Source organism: Euprymna scolopes, chromosome 4, assembly GCF_053919585.1.
Source record: "Euprymna scolopes isolate OS-2025 chromosome 4, ASM5391958v1, whole genome shotgun sequence".
Taxonomy (NCBI): Eukaryota; Metazoa; Mollusca; class Cephalopoda; order Sepiida; family Sepiolidae; genus Euprymna; species Euprymna scolopes.
This window is the reverse complement of record NC_136485.1, coordinates 177,575,258-177,596,005: the sequence shown is the minus strand read 5'-3', so window position 1 is coordinate 177,596,005 and position 20,748 is coordinate 177,575,258. Positions and strand designations below refer to the sequence as shown.

Below are 20,748 nucleotides of genomic sequence, written 5' to 3'. Positions count from 1 at the left end.
TATGTTTTGCTGTTTTTATCTCATCACCTAAAAATATTCCTGGTGCTTTTTTTATCGGTGGGACACTTGACATTTGTATTAGTTTAATGCGCGAAGTGCAGTCAATCAGAATTAAGAGATTCTGGACACAGGATTTCCATATTTTGTTTTAGCTTTTTTTCTTTATTTTTTTTCGAAAACGTTTTTTTTTTCTTTTTTGTTTTTTTTCTTTTATTAATCAAATAACCTGTCGACATTTAAGTAAGTTGTTCAGTGGAGGGATCGCATCTTGCTAAGATGTAGATTTGACTTTGTGATCTATAAGATCTAAAGGTGAGTTTTTGCTGTAAAGATCGTTAAATCGATGAATGGAATGACTTTTCTTTCACGTAAAATCGTGATATAATTCATGTGTAGGTGTGCTAACGTATAATAAAACATGATTGCTATTAATAATAATAATAATAATAATAATAATAATAATAATAATAATAATAATAATAAATATATATATATATATATATATATATATATATATAATTAAGTGGGTGGTCACCAAGAATGTGTATTTTTTTAACATTATTTTATTATTCCGTGTTTTGGTTTTTCATATAAAATTATGTTTAGATCATTGTAATAATGTTTTTAAATCATTGAAATCGATTTAAAAAACGATTTAAATGATTTAACAACATTATTGAAAAACCAAAACACGGAATAATAAAATAATGTTAAAAAATACACATTCTTGGTGACCACCCCCTTATTAAATATACATCTTTTTCTTGTTGGAATTGATTAACTCATTTTATATATATATATATATATATATAAGCGAGATAAGACACTGATAGAATTCAGATGAAAAATCCTGATAGATATTACTTGAAGTAATACTTTCAAGGAGATCCTAGCCAAAAAGGAAAAGCTCAATATTTAAGAATAGAGCAGTATATAAGGTTAGCGGTTTGATTTTAAATTCTGAGAAAACAACATATAGAGACATATATTTGATTTAAGAATTTATTGCTTGAACCTTCACCCCACTTTCTTTCCCTCATCTAAAAATCCTCCTTCATCCAATATAAACAAGATAACGAACTATCTTTCTAATAGACTCATACCTCAAGCAAGCCATTCTACTAATTTTAGAGATAGAGATAAACTTCTAAATAAAAAAACTGAAACCTCACTTAATTGTAAACATTATAAATCCCACCTCTTAAGCAACTTTTCACCCTTCTAGTAATAACTATAACCCACCTCTAAAATATAACACTAACACACAACTCACTTGATCCTTAATTACACACACCCTATTTACAACCGAAACTATATAGTCCCCCATTCATTCTAAAAGAATCCCTCCACAGAACCCCCACCATTTTTAGCTGCATCTCTCTTTGCCTAACTCATTATTGTAACCCCCCTTTGCCTTACTCACTCCTTATGTCATTATTTAAAACCTAAATCCAAACCCTTATCATTCTTATCACAATAACTGCCAAACCACTTCTAACTTTACCCCCTAAGCCCCTTAAGTAACAGCCCCTTAGCATGAATACTATACACCCATATACGACGCCGCAGTCATATCTACCACACATTTACAACCCATAACGTCTGGTAATATGTCTATCCTTATTATCCGCCAATTACTTAGAGTTCTCGCCTCATAGTTTCTTTTGGCTATTTCCATGGTAAGGTCTTGATTTCTAATGTTTTAATTACGTTCTTATCACAATTGGTATCCTCTGACTTGCTTCTCGGTCTATTATCTACTTGTTAACAACTAATCATTTACTTACCTTCTACTTTAATTAATTATTTAATTTACCATCTACATATAATATATATTATATATTTTTCTTTTATATTTACCTCTCACTAATTCTCTATAATAGTTATCATATTTTTTAACACGAAGCTTATTTACATATATTTACGTATTTGCGTATGCGCATATACTAAAGCACATGCCCCTCCCCCATTGATTTGTGTACATATTTATGTGTGTATTTGTTTGTTTTTGTTATTTACTTATTATTAACATCTTCTTTATAATTATATTAATTCTTATTTATTATTTAATTAACTTACTGATATTCTTACTTATTTTTTTTATCAAAATAAACCTATAAGGAATAATTCATCTATTTACCCTCCTATTTTCCCCTTCTTTCTTTCAACTTAACGCCCGACAATTCAAAAAATTATAAATAATAGATAAAAAACAAAAAATAATTTTTTCAATCTCTCCCTGCCCGGATAATTTATATATATATATATATATATATATATATATATATATATGTATGTATATATATATATATGTATATATATATATACATACATATATATATATACATACATATATATATGTATATGTGTTGTATAAGTATGTATATGTATATATGTATATATATATGTATGTATATGTATGTATGTATATGTATATATATGTGTGTATGTGTGTATGTATATGTGTGTGTGCGTGTGTGTATATATATATGTATATGTACTTGTGTGCGTATCTTCCACATGTGTTTTTATGTGTGTGTGTATTTTTGTGTGTATGTGTTTTATTCACTTATCACAAACATCTCCCTAATAATTTTATTAATTTATTATTTGATTAACTTACTGATATTCTTACCTATCTCTATATTATTAAAATAAACCTGTAACTTATAATTCATTAATTTATCCTCATATTTTCCTTCTCTCTTTCTTTCAACTACAACGCCCGAAAATTAGAAAATTAATAAATAATAAATAATTAATAAAATATTTTTCAATCCCCCCTCCCAGCTAATTTATATTTATATATATATGTATATATATGTATATATATATGTATATGTATGTGTGTGTATTTGTATGTGTATTTGTATGTATATATGTGTTTATATATGTATATATGTGTATATATTTACGTATTTGTGTATATATATTTATATATACTCAGACATGTGCTCTTCCTCCATTGACGTATGTGCATATGCTGTACATATGTATGCGTGTGTTTGTATATGTGTATGTGTGTTATTTATTATCATAATTTTTCCTTAATTTTATTAATCTATTATTTAAGTTACTTAATGAAATTTTCACCTATTTTATTTTATTAAAATAAACCTGTAACGTATAATTTCTATCTGCCCGGCTAATTTATATATATATATATATATATATATATATATATATATATATATATATATATATATATGCGTGTATGTATATGTATTTATATATATATATGTATACATGTATATGTATGTATATATGTATATTTATATTTTTATATTTACGTATCTGTGTTTTTTTATATATACTTAGACATGTGTTCTCCCCCCATTTATGTGCCTCCGTACGGTGTACAGGTGTACGCGTGTATGTGTATTTATGTGTGTGTGTGTGTGTGTTTTATTTACTTATCATAAACAATTATTTATTGATATTTTAATTTTTAATTTATTTTATTTACTTACTGATATTCTTTCCTATCATTATACTATCAAAATAAACCTTTAACGTATAATTCATTAATTTATCCTACTATTTTTCCGTTTCTTTTTCTTTTCTTTTTTATAAACAATAAATATCTTTCAATCTCTCCCCGCCAGGCTAAATCACTTTTAACCTCATTTTCAAACCGTTCCTTCCTCCTCCCACCACACCATGCCCACTAACATTACCTCTCCAACCTGTTGCCATGGTGATCCTTTAAATTAACTGTTACTTATGCTGTTATAAATATGAATGGCGTCTTTTAATTTTAAACCGTTATAAACTAAAAAAACTTTTATAAGAATTAACACATAATTAATATTTAATTATAAACCCCTTTCTTATCGTATACACTCCTACTACTTTAAATTCCAACGTCCTCTCCCCTCCACTCCCCCTTCTTTTCTAACTACCCTTCATCTACGATTTTTCCATTCTTATTTGATTTTATAACTTAGTCCATCTATGAATTCTGATGATGCTAGTTGGATATTTCCTCTCTTTGATGATCTTCCTCTAGTTGAAACAATATGTAAACTCATTCTGGACTCACAGTAATAAATCTCTTATATACTGCTCTGGCTACACATTGAGCACTCTAGTCCGGTTTTTTCACCACTGGTAAATATATATATATATATATATATATATATATATATATATATACTAGAAAATAAACCATTTAAATAATAGGTAGTATTAAAATTATTAATTTAAGAACGTTTCTCCTTCCTTAAATTTTTTTTTTTTTTGGTCCCCGTGATAAAAGGAGGATGAGCCTCTAAATTCATCCTAGTCCGTTCTTCCGTTCTTCCGTTCTTCCGTTCGCCTGTCCGCACTTTTCTTAATAACTTCGCCTAGTAATTTTTTCAAATTTTGCACAAATATTAAACATGATATGAGTAAAAAAGTATCAGAACGGATATTCCGGGAAAATTCCGGGTGCCTTTCAGGTTAAAAAGGCTAAAATTGAAACTTTTGTGCTTATTAAAAAAATTGATGCCTTGGATAAAACTTTCTGCAAAGTTGTAACTAACTGATTTCTATATAATTTTGTTTGTCTATACTTCGCGATAACGCTTTGGTTTGCCCCAGGGACTATTTTAGGGCTAATAAAGACACTCCATATTTGGGATTATTTTACCATATTTGTTAAAAACGTTCTGTATATGTCTATTTAGCAGTTTTGCATGGTGCTGAACTCAAATTTAAATATGTTAAGGCCTTGGGGACTCTTGGAGCTAAATGATGGACTTAATCTTCTTTTTGTTTTCATGGCGCAGAACTTAAATTTACATATGTTAAGGCCTTAAACTACACCGTTTTTTTTTCATTTTCACTAGGATTTGAAGTTACCTGGGGACTTTTGGGGCTACATGGGGGGGTAATGCTGAACTTAGTCATTTTTGTTTGCCTCACGGGGGACCATTCATGCTTCACTTGTTTATATAAAAACGGCTTGTATATGCAATTTGCATTTAAAATCACAATAATGAACATGGCTAGCGTAGACTGAAATGTATTTGTATAAAATAAGGTTAAACTGCAGAAAATATTTAAGAGTTTTTTAAACAGTTTTTAAACAGTTTTATGGCTGCATTTTCATTTATGGTTTTTAATAATATTACTTTAGTCAGTTACATTTCAAATACAACAGAAATACAATTTAAAACATGGTATTATTATTTATTTTTACGAATGATGTTTATGAAATAGATAATAAATAATAATAAATTACCATCGAAACCCTTGGCACTATCCAGCAACTTAGTCGCCATGTCATAATTGGTGTAAATAATTTCTTTTAGAAATGCTTCGTTGAATAGATTAGTCCGACTTGTAGCAAGTGTAAGAATTGTATTGGTACCGTTGTAATAAGATTCATATGTTTCGCTTTAACGGAGGTTCTATTCCAAAACAGATTTTCACACTAAGCGAACAAGAATATTAATTCTCACTCTTTGTTCACTGATTTCTTACCATCCCCTCCCGCCATCGACATTCTCGTTCTTTCTATCTCTTTTCAGACGTTGTCTTCCCAACCATTCGCGTTTCGCCCATAAATCTTATTACCTCCTCCCACCCATTTAATCTATTTCCTCAACAGCTTGTTTCAGCTTGATCAACTGCCCGTCATTCCACGAATGGTCAGTCAGCCGTTAAAGTAAATCTGAGGCCAACGTCAGTGTCTGTTCTGAAGTCGGGATACAAAACAGACGCGTATTAGGGAAGCAATTTGTAGGTAATTTGTGTCGATTGAGAATTCGAATATTTGATGCCAGAATCATAGCTTTCTCTTCACAAAATAAAGTATATTCTTGACATCAGAGCAGAGATTAGAAATAAACAAGCATTCACAAGGTTATCTGCTCAAAATGACCGATGAGTTCGATTGTTTTGAAACAACATTAAATGAAGCTTTGTTGGACATAGAAACGTGGCGATATATATTTCAGTACATTCTAGATGAAATTGACCTACAGTTTTGTCGCATAAAAATGACCGTGGTTGTAATTGTAACGAAAACAAAAAAAAAACTGTTTACATTCCAAGGTCAGAAGTTATGAATTGCGCAATGCAAAATAGAAAAATAAAAATAAACAGAATACAGGAGTGCAAACACAGGGCCGAGCGTGATGTGATTTCTTGACAGTTCTTTGTTGGCGAGCCATATGCCAGCAAACACCTTACATCTAACCTCTCTCTCTCTCTCTCTCTCTCTCTCTCTCTCTCTCTCTCTCTCTCTCTCTCTCTTTATCTATCTATCTATCTATCTATCAATCTACCTACCTCTTTTTCAATGAACAAGAAGCTTAATTGTAAATAAAACATACTTTGAAATTCATCTCTGTGTTGATTTTGAGAATAACGACAAAAATTGTCAGTGTGTACATATTATATAAATTATATATACCTTCAACAACGGCACAGCTCTATTTCATATTAATGATATATTATACCTTTTAGACACTTGAAAACTGGCAAAAGTTATAGGTGTTGACTGAATATTTATGTTTTATGTCAAATAAATCTGTAACGAAGCGGTGCGCTTCTATTCTAAAGCAGCGTCGACGAACGAAATTAGCAGCAGCTGTAGTATTGCTGCAGCGTACCATAGAAAAGGTACATATAAAATTTCAGCCGGATCGATGTTGTAGTTTCCGAGATAAAATAAAACAGACAGACAGATAGAGACAGAAAAGAAATATAATATAAATATTTATTTTGTAAATTTTTACTGTGTTATATTGCTATGTATTAAGATAGAATGTATAGCTTAAATAAATGATGTAAGTCGTCACAGATTTCAAATGTTGAACATTGACATTTATGGGAATAATTAAAAGGAAGAGTCACAGCGGAAGCATTTATTAACATGTCGAGGATGATAAAATGACTCGAACCAAAAGAAGACAACGTGTTAAAATTTGAGCTCTTACAAATATCTAAATAATCAACGTCCAAGGATCCAACCCTGGGTCACACCAGCATAAGTGATAATTTGTTTTGGACAACCTAGACATCTATAATATAAAGTGCAAACATCTGTTTAAATGTATGTATGCATTATGTGAGTACGTTTGTTTGTATGTCTTCCTAAAACATTCAACAGAGGAGACGGATTTTCACGAGATCGGATCATTTTAAAGCTCAACACTTCGGACGACAAATATCGAAAAATTTGCTAAAAACATTATTCCTTCACCTCCACTGGTCGCTTTTCTTCAGGGAGGGATTGCTTTTTTCGCCGATATTTTCGAAAGTCATCCCCTTTTTTCGATTGTCTAGCCTTAATTTAAGCCTACGTCACGTCCGGTTTGGCGATGAGCGCAACACAAAGTCTTTACGTTTTTTTTTTTTACGTTTTTTTCCTTCTTCGTGGTACGGGTACGAGCCTGCCTGCTACCATTTTTTGTTGCTCAACACACATCCAACCACCTGATTAACGCCGGCCACCCAGGCTAGTCGATTATAAAAATCTCACCTGTCTGTTTAAATGTATTTATGTATATTTGTATGTATGTCTAAAACTTTCGACAGAAGCGACGGATTTTCACGAAATCGGTATCGTTACAATTCCTTCGTTTTTAACTGGGCAGTTTTCTACTAGGAGGGTCCGTTTTTTTTTTGCGTCACCATTTTTTGCAAGTCATCGTAGCGAATGGCTTTACCAATTTCATCGTTTCGAACTTCCGATAGGGTCATAGAGTAGCGGTAAGACGTCAGGTTTTATTTCACTTTCTTTTCCACCTTTGTTTCACGGCTTCTATTCTGCCTACTATCACCTTTTTTTTTTTTGCTCAACACACATTCCTAAACATCCGGGCAACGCCGGGTACCCAAGCTAGTTCTATCTAAAAAGAATATGATTTTACTAAATACTAGCAAACTACCCAACGTTGTCCGGTGGTAAAATAAAAGATTACATTTTATTTAATGCGGATTTCTAATTTATTATAAGCAGAAATACCGCATGTACTAAACGGTACGTTAAATTACTTTAAAAAGTAAAATTTAAAAAAAAAACAGAAAGAAACTGAGAGATAGCGTACGAGTATGATATTTTTTCTATGAGGTTAACTTCTATTAACTAAAATATCTGAGCTGACATCGAAACCAAGACCTAAAAACAGTTACATCAGCGTGACATGATCTTTAAATGTTTTTAAGCTAGTTATTCTTAACAAAAGTAATCTGTAATGTGAAATAGTTAGGAAGCAGATAAAAATCCGGTGACTCCCACATAATATTTTTTCCAATTTTAACACCTTAGCAGTCATTATTTTTCGGATTAAAATCAATTAAAATATTTCCACATGTCTGAATATCCTAAATACCAAATATGGCATCAATCGAAATGAATGGCTTTTGTCTTTGGGAGGCTTCATATTTTGACAAATTTCTAAGTCTGACTTTTATTCCTGATCTGAGATGAAACACCTACATCAAATCCGTTGCCAATGCTGCTGGGAAAATGGTGAGATCGTTCTACGATTTTAGTAGATATCTCACTGCTGATGCAATTTTCTAGATGTATATGAGCCAAGTCTGTCCAAGGATAGGGTACTGTTGCACCATCTGGGCAGGAGCTGTTAGAAACAGTTTACCCTGTCTTGACAGAGTTCAAAATAGATTTCATAGCCGAGTGCTCTTTTCTATTCCCTGCAACTACGTTTTACAGAAGAGACGTTGCGAGCCTATTTCTGCTTTATCGGTATTTTCATGGCAAGTGCTCGTCTGAACTCCAGTATATCCCCTCCCTGTCCTGACTTTCGCGAAAATATCCAATAATTTCCCCCACTCTTTATCTGTGCCTAAACCTTAACATTCCATGAACAAAGCTTCTGTCTTAGAATTGCACGCATATGGAGCTCTCTTCCGCTTTCCTGATTTCCAACTGACTACAATATGGTACTCTTCAAGTCCAATTTGAACAAATTCTTGATTATCCATCCCCTTAAATAATCTAATTTACCAAATTTCCACTACTAACGTTGACATTGACATGTTCCTCTCGGCCACTGTACACTCTTTAACTTTTATCCTTGACTGGCCTTCGGGCCTTGGTAGGTGGGGACTTCTTTGTAAAAAAAATGCAAATCTGTAGATCAACAATCCGTAAGGCATATAGGTCCAGACACACATTCTCACTTTTATAGATATACGTATATATATATATATACTTTTATATATATATATATATATATATATATATATATACATATATATACTTTTATATATATATATATATATATATATATATATATATATATACTTTTATAGATATACTTTTAATTTCTTTAAAAAAAAATGAAGGAAAAAAACTGAAACGTGCATGCGAGTATTGTGTTTTTTTTCTAAACAGTTCACTTCTTGCAAGGAAAAAACCAAAAACCTAAATAAAGTAAGTACAATTATAATTTAGCCAACGTGTTTGAAAATGTGTTTTGAAACCGACTTATACTTAACATAAGGAATTTGTAATGTTAGCAATTGCGCATGCGCAATCATGACAAAGTTAGCAATCAGAGAAAAATACGACGACTTCCGGTTACCAATTTTTCAATTTTCACCTCTTAGAAGCCTTTTATTCAGGATAAAAACCTTTACAAAGCTTTCCACGTGTCTGAATACCATATATACTACATTACAAGTCTGTAGATTGAAAATTCGTTGATATATATGTTGAGAAGTGTTCTCACACACATTCTCACTATTATATAATACTAGCGAGGGTACCCGGCGTTGCCCAGGTGTTTAGAGGTGTGTGTAGGGGGGGAGAACTTCTTAAAACATCGGAAAAACCCAAACAAAAAAACAGCATAGGGTGTTTAGAGGTGTGTGCTCGGGCGGGGGGGTATCACACATAAGAATAAGCGAAGTAAATATTTTTAAATATTAAATATTAAAATGTTAAAACTTTAAAAAATCGAAAAAAAACACAAAAAAAACTAACGTAAGACAAACAGACGATGTTAAATGTAAAAATAGGAAAAACAAAAACAAAAGAAAACGCGAATGAGATGGAGAAAAAACTGAAAAACGAACGTTAAAACTTCGTTAAAAAAGCTAAAAATAAAAACCAAAAAATCATAGAATGTGAAAAATTGCTTAAATAACCCTGCTTCAATATAAAAATTTAAGAAATAAAAAAAAGACATCTCACACCACGATTCGAACCCAAAACGTTTAGATAATGAAACCGCGGTCTAAGAAACTGAGCTAAGACGACATCGCCAAAACTCTATCGCTTTTTCAAATATTTAAAGTAAATCAGGTTACGACGTCGTATGACGCATGCGTAGAAGCGAATTCGTCATGAGAGGACGGTTTTTGCTGACCCCACCCCCTGTAGAAAAGTGCCGATGAAATTAACGTTTTTGGCCAATTCTTCGATATTTGTTGGGCGAAGGATGGGGCTTTCATATAAGATCAAATTTGTGAAGTTTTGTTCTGTCTGTCGAAACTTTTTAGCAGACATACAAACACACACACACACACTAACATACATTTTCGCTTTTATATATATAGACTAGCGGGGGGCACCCGGCGTTGTCCGGGTGTTTAGGGGTGTGTGTGTAGGGGGGGGGGGAGAACTTCTTTAAAAAATCGGAAAAAACCCAAACAAAAAAACAGTCAACGAACGTAAAACTTCTTTAAAAAAATCGGAAAACAAACCACCTGCCCCTCCCCAAAAAAAAAGACGGCGTTGCCCGGGTGTTTGGAGGTGTGTATGTAGGGGGGGAGAATAAGCGAATTAATACCCTGTTTGCGGATACTCGGTGTTGCCGGGGTGTTTGGAGGTGTGTGTGGGGGGGGCTAAAGAACTTCTTAAAAAATCGAAAAATCGCAAACAAAAAATACAGCCAACGAACGTAAAACTTTTTTTTTTAATCGGAAAAACAACCCCCTCCACTCCCCCCAAAAAGGACGGCGTTGCCCGGGTGTTTGGAGGTGTGTATGTAAGGGGGCAAAGAATAAGCGAATTAATGACCATGTTTAAACTGTTTAAAACAATCGGAAAAACAAAACAAATAAAGCAGCGAACGGACGTAAAACTTCTTTAATACAATCGGATAAACAAAAATAAAAAAAAGGAAAAAAAACAATGGTATAAATAACCTCGTTTCAATATTAAATGCTTAAAAATCGAGAAAAAACGTATATCTGATAACTGGGATTGAACCTGAAATCTTTAGATAACGACGCTGTCACTTAACACATCGCACTAAGATTTAAAACGAATTCAATGTACAACGTCTTTTGCACGTAATGACGCATATGTAAAGCAATCTTTTCATGAAGATACCATTTTTTCACCCCTCCTTCTAAAAAAGAGAGCCGTTAAGGATGAAGAAATGAATGTGGAGCTTCAAAATGATACCGAACCCGTGAAAATCCGTGGCCCGTGTCGAAAGTTTTGTGCTGACATACAAACACACATACACACACACATTTTGCCTTTTATATATTAGACTAGCATGGATACTCGGCGTTGCTCGTATCGACATGAAGTTCGGTTTAGACACACCTGCTATACTAAGGATATTGAGCCATTTCATTGATATCCCACAACAATTATTAAAATAAAAGAACACGAAAATGTAATCGCCCCCCCAAAAAAAAGAAGTATGTTACAGCTTCCCCCACAAGATAATTAGGCAGAAGGGATTGCTGGAATCCACAATAAATAGAGAAGTAGTCAACCATCTCAGCAGAAATAACCTTCTTAGTGACACGCAATACGGTTTCTGCTCTGCTAGATCTACAGCAGATGTGCTAACGGTTATATCTCATAGGATTAGCGAATCTCTCGACAAAGGCTTAATTTCTAGGGCAATTGCTCTCGACATATCAAAGGCCTTCGATAAGGTTTGGCATGAAGGCCTACTACACAAGATTTCCAAGATTGCTTTACGCATGCGTCATTACGGATGCGAATAGAAGAAGCTATTCTCTAAATATTGCGCTGCCCCTCCACAAAAAAATCAATCAAAACAACTTTTCTTTCAATCAAAATAGCAGGGAGTGCCCGCGTTACCAACTAAAAAACAATAGAGTCGCGGCGACCAGGATCGAACAAGAAGCGCAAAAGAAAGGAAGAAGGCAAAATGTTACGGGCAATCTCGTTTACCCACGCAGCCACGAGTGCTTAGGACGTCATGACGTTACAAAATAAGCTTTTTAAACATAGTTTTAGTTAATTACATGTGTGTGACTTGCGAAAACAACAACGCGGAAAAAGATCTCCCTTCCAAAAAGTAGTCCAGTTGATTGCAATAGAATTAATCTTTTTTTTCTAATTTTCACATCCGAGGCAAATTAGATTGTACCCGTTTCGAACCGATCGGATGGCAAAAGTTTTTAGCAAATACGCAAACACACATACACACACACAAGTCCATTTTATACATAAGATAGACTAGCAGATCGCCCGGCATTGCCCGGTCGTAGAATACGCATAAATATTATATTCTAATTCATACAGAAATTGATACATGTGCATGAAAGTATTATGCTTTTTTTCTAAACAATCCACTTCTTGGAAGGAAAAAATACTCGAGCTGGGATCGAAACCCAAACCTAAACAGTGAGTCAAGTAAGATGACTATTTAGCCAGCGTGACACACTCTTCAAAATTGTTTTACAACCGACTTACGTAAGAAATCTGTAACGTGAACCATGTAAGGATGGATAATCGTGAAAAAGTTCGCAAACAGAAAAAAGTCGGGCGACTTCCACGTACCATTTCTTTTCTAATTTTGCGCCATTAGAAGCTTTTTTTTCGGATTAAAATTTGTTACAATGTTTTCTGCATATCTGAATAACGCATATAAAAATTTTAAGCCTGTAGATAAAAACTATTCGTTGAGTATATAGGTTGAGAAGTGTCCTCACAAACCCACGCACATTTTCCCTTTTATAGATATACAAATCCGTCCAGTAATATTGTACAATATAATTTTCATGAGAAGACCATCTGTTGAATTCGTATGAATTGCAAAACCAAAGTGAACTCAAAATAATCGATATTTGCAAAATCTTCTATTAAAGGAAATAAACACACACACACACACACACACACACACACACACACATATATATATATATATATACACTGCGTATCAAATTATTAACGAGTTTACGTTTTTTTAAAGGTTTAAGGAACGAGTAATAAAAATCCATGAAACTTTAAGAAAATGCTATTCAGTTACTCCAGTCAGAAAATAAAAGTGTTTAAAGCAGTATTAACGAAACTATGGCAGAAGATAGGAATATCTGTTGATTTCAGTGTGTCAAGTTATTAACGAGGTTCAGAAAAAACACAATATACCCAAAACTTGTTTATTGAAATAATTTTCAAACATTAAATGAACTAGGAAAAATCCTTAGAACACAATAACTTCATATCAATTTCTACGTTGACATAATTAGTAAGGGATATGCGATTCTTTTTTATGAATGACTTGTAAAAGCCGTTGGTCTACAGAATTAGTCAAATTTGTGATTTCGTCAACAGTTATTTCTCTCGATACCTCTTGGAGAGGGTCCCACAACTCATCTTTGCTCTTGATACTAAATAGGTTCTCAATTGGGTTAAAATCTGGTGAACTCGCAGACCACTCCACTCCATCTTCCGTAGCCCAGAGAACCCAAGTTGCTGCAAATACTCTTTGCTTTTGTTTGCTGTATGCGACGGAGCATTCTCCTGCATAAAAATAATGGTTCTTCTGAACATCAACCTTTGCTTCTTCAGCCATGGTTCAAAGTGCTCCTTCAGAAAAGCTATGTAAGCATTTGACGTCAATTTTACGCCTTCCGGGGCTCTCCATGGGCCAACTAAAGTGCCTCTGGTAATACCAGCCCAAATCATTATCCCTCCACCACCGTGTTGGCGTCTTAAACGCTGATGACGATGTCGTCTATCTAGGACCCATCCCTTGCTCCAGCCATCTGGGCCATCAAGAGTGACACGCACTTCATCCGTTTTCATGCCCATTTCAATCGGTGTTGTATGTGATGTTGCTTTAATGGAGGTTTTGTCACAGGATTAACAGACTTTGCCGCTTTTTTCAGCAGGCGACATCTAGTACTTTTTGAGACATTCTTCAATCCGGCTTGGTCAAAGACTTCTCGACTTGTCTGCCCAGGGTTCTTAACAACTTCACGTTTAATTTAGAGTAGAGAACGGCGTGAAACAACTCTAGATTTACCCTTATCAGCTCTCTTACGTACATGTGTAAGGTCCTTGACAAAGCTCTTCACAGTTGATGGTACCTTCCTTTCATTTTCGATATTTCGAGGGTAGTTTTACCTTTTGCTAGCTGTTCTGTAATAGTAATCTTTTCAGAACTACTAAACCCACCTTTACGACCCATTTTATTGGCGAAAAAAACTACCTTGTTAATAATTTGATACATCTCAAATACCGTGGATTCAGCAATTACGATGGCAAGTTGTTTACATTGCGCGGTACAGTACGAAAATTTCACAGTACGTGCAGCTCAGCATCGCTAACGTTTCCGAAGGTTTTGATACGAAACTACGGGTAAGTTTCTGAAACTGGTAAAAAATGTTATCTCGTTAATAATTTGACACGCAGTGTATATATGAAAAACCATATAGCTACGTGCCAAGTTTCAATGAATTCTCAATAGGAATTGGTCCCTTGAACGATCTAGGTAAATAAGATGATTTTATATGCATCAACTATAAATATGAATTTAATATTGGATAACTAACTTATGTTTCGTATGATATGGTTTGAATATATTCATATTTTAAATAGATATTATGTAACTCCTAATAAATACACATTAGTTTAAGTATATATAAAAAATACGATAGCGTCGGAAATATAATAAAGATTGATATATAATATATATTTATGTGTGTGTGTCTGTATTACAGGTTACCTTACATAATTTCCAGACATTTAAGATTGTAGACTGTCTAAAAATCCAGCATCTTATTACGAGACATCCTATAAGATGAAAGACCAATGTTTATGATATTACGGTGAAATTAACAGCTAGAGCAGGAATTTTAATACACCCTACTAAAGTCTGATTGTCACAGCTGGTGAATTTCAAAAATGCAATCTGGACGTGAGGACACTTTAAAAGAACGATATGTAATAAAATTCTGTTTTAAACTTCGGGAAAATACCAGAGTAACATATGAAATACTTAAGACGTTTTTGGGGCCATCTGGCATGAATCGAGTATCAGTTTTTGAGTGGCATAAGAGATTCAATGAAGGCAGTGAGTCTGTGAGGGATGATAAGAAGTGTGCGAGGGGTAAGAAAGTCAGAACGCCAGAGTTGATTGGTCAAATAAGGAATTTCACGGATGGACCATCGTGTTTCTATAAAAACAATAAGTGCACAGTTTGATGTCAGTGTGGGAACTGTACACAATTATTCGAGACGAAATGAAGACGTGGAAGATTTGCTCGGGGTTTGTCCCAAGGGTGCTCAGAGAACATCATCTTTGTCACAGACTATTTTACCAAAATGGACATCAAGAAAGTTTCTCACCCTCCCTATAGTTGAAACCTCGCTCTCTGTCTCTCTGGCTTTTGGTTATTCCCTAAGCTTAAGGAAAACTTAAAAGCTGTCGTTATGAGAAAATTGAGGAGATGTGAGACAAGAGTCATTTATACGCTCATACAAAATGACATTCCATGGGGCCTTCCATAAGTTGTGGGAACGGTACAACAAGTGAATTGCAGCCGGAGGAGATTACTTCGAAGGAGACCAGATTTTCATGTGTGCGCTCCCAATAAAATTTATCACGCGAAAAAAATTCTGAAAACTTACTGAAGGCATTGTGTAGATATGAAGAGATAAATTGTTTCTCCTTTATACTTGGTATATTCGGACTGTGTGTTGTATAACTTATTATAATTGAGTTCTTTTAATTTTAATAAATCAATGAATTTCTATTTTTTCTTGCAGATAACTAATTGCTAATATCCATCTTCAAAACTGTAAGTTAAAATTTTTTCTTCATTTTAAATTTTATATATATGATAAATATAAGAACGCACTCACGCCTCCACTCCTTGGAAACACTTCAAATGAACTACGAAAATGCCATTTTTACATCTCCAACAACATCGAGTACTTTTTGAGACATTCTTCAATCCGGCTTGGTCAAAGACTTCTCGACTTGTCTGCCCAGGGTTCTTAACAACTTCACGTTTAATTTAGAGTAGAGAACGGCGTGAAACAACTCTAGATTTACCCTTATCAGCTCTCTTACGTACCTGTGTAAGGTCCTTGACAAAGTTCTTCACAGTTTGATGGTACCTTCCTATCATTTTCGATATTTCGAGGGTAGTTTTACCTTTTGCTAGCTGTTCTGTAATAGTACTCTTTTCAGAACTACTCAACCCACCTTTACGACCCATTTTATTGGCGAAACAAACTACCTTGTTAATAATTTGACACATCTCAAATACAGTGGATTCAGCAATTACGATGGCAAGTTGTTTACATTGCGCGGTACAGTACGAAAATTTCACAGTACGTGCAGCTCAGCATTGCTAACGTTTCCGAAGCTTCTGACGCTGACGAGATGACCTCTGGTCCATTGACAATGGTTGGGATAGAACGCACACTTCTGTTCAGGATCCTATTTGTTATTTGCCAAAACTGGTGGGAACCAAGCAAGTGGGAACACATTTGTAAATAATTTCTGACGAGGACGCTTCACAGAACGTCTGAAACATGTAAAAACGATTTAAATTATTTTAAAACATATTACAATTATCTAAACATAATTCTCAATGAAAAACCAAGACACGGATTAATAAAATAATGCTAAAAAATACACATTGTTGGTGACTACCCCCCTATTTAAATATACATCTTTCTTTCGTTGGAATCTCTTAACCCATTATATATATATATATATGATGAGTGCAACGTCTTGTCAGACGAGTGCCACTCCCTCAGACATTTAAAATCCATGAGCCCAAATGCCTGAGGGAGTATCTATACAAAGATGATGTTACAGAGTCTTAGCTTTGTACGACAGCTAAGTCTCTCTCTCAGTTCAAATGTTGAGATCCAGCAACAAACAAGAGCAAGATAGCCAGCAACAAATAAAACTACAGACCAGCTTAATGCGGGTACTGGTCTCCCGCTTTATGGTTTTTTTAAATCAGAGATTTGCTTCTCCTAGAAAGGTTGCCTTCACTACGGCTTACGGGAGCCCTCTCCACCCCAATACACATATACACACACACAAATATACACGGTGCTAGTTGACCGTTGACCCAGAAAAAGGGTTCATTCGCCCTTTGGAAGGTCTTGTATATATATATATATATATATATATATATATATATATATATATAGTAGTAAGTTATAAAATATATATGGCAATTAAGCTACACAAAATATTCCGCGTTTCATCCACGCTGGGGTTAATCAGGCGTATGCGAGGGGTTTTTATATACGCACATTCTACTGTTTTTAGCCAATCAGCTTTCTAGTTTCCATCGCAACCTTCCTAATCAGCCAATGATCAGGCACTTACAGCACAAATGCCCAGTTTACCTCCGGTTCACCCCTTCCTTTGTGTGTGCTATTTTAGCGGGGGGGGCGTAGATATCTAGTGTTCTCACTTATTTTAAACCTAGGTAATAATGCATATATATATATATATATATATATATATATATATATATATATATATATAGTTTGAGTTACTATATGATCAATAATACATTATCCTCTACGCAGTTATTTTCTAATTGACATAACTTTTTGTCTAAGCAAGTGTATCTTTATTATTTAAAAATTACCCCTTCCCATGTGCATGGTATCAAACTAGACACCTCAAAACATGTGGACCAGATCTCATCCTAGCTGTGCTATTAAAACATACTCCAGTCGCTCCAGTTCTCTCCAAATTTTACAATAAATGCCTTAAAGAATCTTGCTTTCCCGACTGCTGGAAAACCGATTCTGAGGTACCAGTCTTCAAGAATTCTGGTGAAAGAACTGACCCACTAAATTATCGCCCCATTAGCGTCTTCCCGCTTTTCGCCAAAATATTTGAGTCCTTCTTTAATCAAGCCATAGTCCAACACCTAACAGCTGCTAAACTCCTGACAAACAAACAATATGAATCTAGGCAAGCCCGTTCAACAGCAGACATCCTAACTGGTATCAGTGTAGGAATAGCAGATATCTTAACTGTAGTCTCCGAAAGTATATACCGTTCACTGGACAAAACAGATGAGGGTAGAATGGTAGCCCTTGATATATCTAAGGCTTTTGACGGGGTATGACACGATGGTCTTCTAAGGAAAATTAGATCATATGGTATCACTAGAAGAATACATAATGTAATTAAATTCTTCTTAAGAGAGAAATCCCAGTTGTCCTCGGCGGTCGTACATCTAAACAATATTATATAAATGCGGGAGTACCTCAGGTGTCTATCGTTGGACCTCTATTATTCCTGATATTCATAAATGACCTCCCTGATAAAATTGTTTCGGATATGGGTATATTTGCCGATGACATCACTCTCTATAACAGGCATGAAGGGAAAACAAATGAACACATATCTAAGAAAATGGAAGAAACACTAGAGGATGACCTCCAATCTGTAGTGGAATGGGAACAAAAATGGATGGTCACATTCAATACTGTCAAGACTAAACTTCTTTTCTTCAATAATTACAAGAAACCTTCTCTACCACCAATAGCAATGGCCAAGAACACATTACCCAAAATTACTTCCTTTAAACTCCTCAGCCTAAAGTTTACAGGGAACATGAACTGGAATAAATACATTGAGAACATTGCCAAGGCTGCTGCAAGGAAGGTTGGCTCCCTCTACCGTGCTAGAAAACTATTTACGCCTGAAAGTATCTTGTATTTCTATAAGGCCACCATTCCCCCATGTATGGAGTATTGTTGTCACATTTGGGATGATGCATCTGCTGTTTGTCTCTCACTCCTGGACAGGGTTCAAAAGAAAGTCGCCAACGTGATGGGTCCTGAACTGTCATCTAGGTTTCAGTCTCTGTCTCATCGACGAAATGTTGCATCCCTTTGCCTGTTCTACAAATACTTTAATGGTGAATGCTCTGACGAACTGAAAACACTTGTACCTCCCCGACGTAACTACCCCCGACAAACCCGACAAGCTACTAAGTCTCATCCCTTTACAGTAGAGATCCCTAGGTGCAAGAAAGCCTTTTACTCCAATAGTTTCTTCCCCAGAACTGCAAGTCTTTGGAACTCCCTTCCGGGATTCTGCTTTCCCAACTGTACTGACATGCAGAAGTTCAAGTGTAATGTGAACAAACATCTTGCTACTCATCTCTCTTCATAATATCTGTAACGTATGTCCCCGATAATAGCCCCTACTTCAAAGTTACACTGTGCCTTGTTTGGTGTGAAAATTGAATAAAAAATAAAAAGAAAAAAATTGTTTTATTAATTTGCCAAGTATTGTATGAACTTTATTGAATCACATAATTTTTCGTCGGAATTTAATATCAAGAATTTAATATCATTGTATTGTTTAAAAAAACGGGGTATTTTCCCGGGATTTTTAAATCGTCTACAATAATTTTTAAGAGTCTAAAATATGCTGTACCAAATTTTCAGAGATTGACTAAAAATATTTTTTATATCATAAATGTTATATATAACTGTTTCACACACACACACACACACACAAACATATATATATATATATATATATATATATATATATATATATATATATATATATATATATATATATATATAAATGAAATTTAAAATGGGGACAGACATACCTAGAGCTCGATATTTCGCCCGTCTTATGCGGACTTACTCAGAAGAAATTTCTGATGACCATTTTGAATTTCATATTGTCGAATTTTATCCACTTTAATAACCATGAATATATATATATATATATATATATATATATATATATATATATATATATATATATATATATATATATATATACATTGATGTTATATTATACAGGGGTAGTTCAGCAAGTAACACATTCTACTTTTTATTCATAAATAAAAGTTAACAAGCTATGAAGACGAGGATAGTACGATTAAAATGAGCGACCTTTTGTGCTCCAGAATTCATTTTTCTACATTTCTACAACAGTATCAATACACTAGTGCTAGATATCTGGCACGCAGATCTTAAATATTCGGGGCATAAATGCATAGTGCATAACTATTCAATTTGCAACCCGCTCTGATCCATTCAAGAACAAAAAAATATAGGATGTATTACTTTTGGAAGTATACTCGTATACTTACGGCTATATTTGTAAAAAGTATTTACAATTTTATCATAATCATAATACACCTTTTACTTACAACTTTGTATATATATATATATATATATATATATATATATATATATATATATATATATATACTAGCATGGGTGCCCGGTGTTTCCCGGCCTTTTGAAGGTGTATGTTGAGCAAAAAAAAAAAAAAACGGTCAATTCTTTTTTAAACTTTTAACCCTATTATGACCCCTTAAATTTTATTGTTGTGGGCTTAAATCAAGTTATTAAGTTAGATCTATGTCCAAGGACCCTACATCTAAAATTTCAAGTGCTTAGACCCAAAATTGTCGGATGAGTTTTATAGAGTTCTCAAAGATCAAATCGTTGAACTTGACCCATTAATCGCCAAATTTTTGGCCGAAAACCGATCACGTCGATTTTACCAAATTTCAGTACCCTGTATATCAAATTTCGAGTCT

At 34.0% G+C, this 20,748-nt stretch overlaps 1 protein-coding gene across 3 annotated transcripts in view; it reads left to right on the top strand.

Annotated features, from left to right (window-relative positions):
* The window catches only part of LOC145270368 (D(1B) dopamine receptor-like), a 1,085,834-nt gene that overhangs the window by 841,884 nt on the left and 223,202 nt on the right, over window positions 1-20,748 (top strand). For all 3 annotated transcript variants that reach the window (XM_080126021.1, XM_080126039.1, XM_080126025.1), the window contains one exon: window positions 15,950-15,981. The gene's annotated coding sequence lies outside the window, so the exon portion shown is untranslated. The remainder of the gene's footprint in view (window positions 1-15,949; window positions 15,982-20,748) is intronic.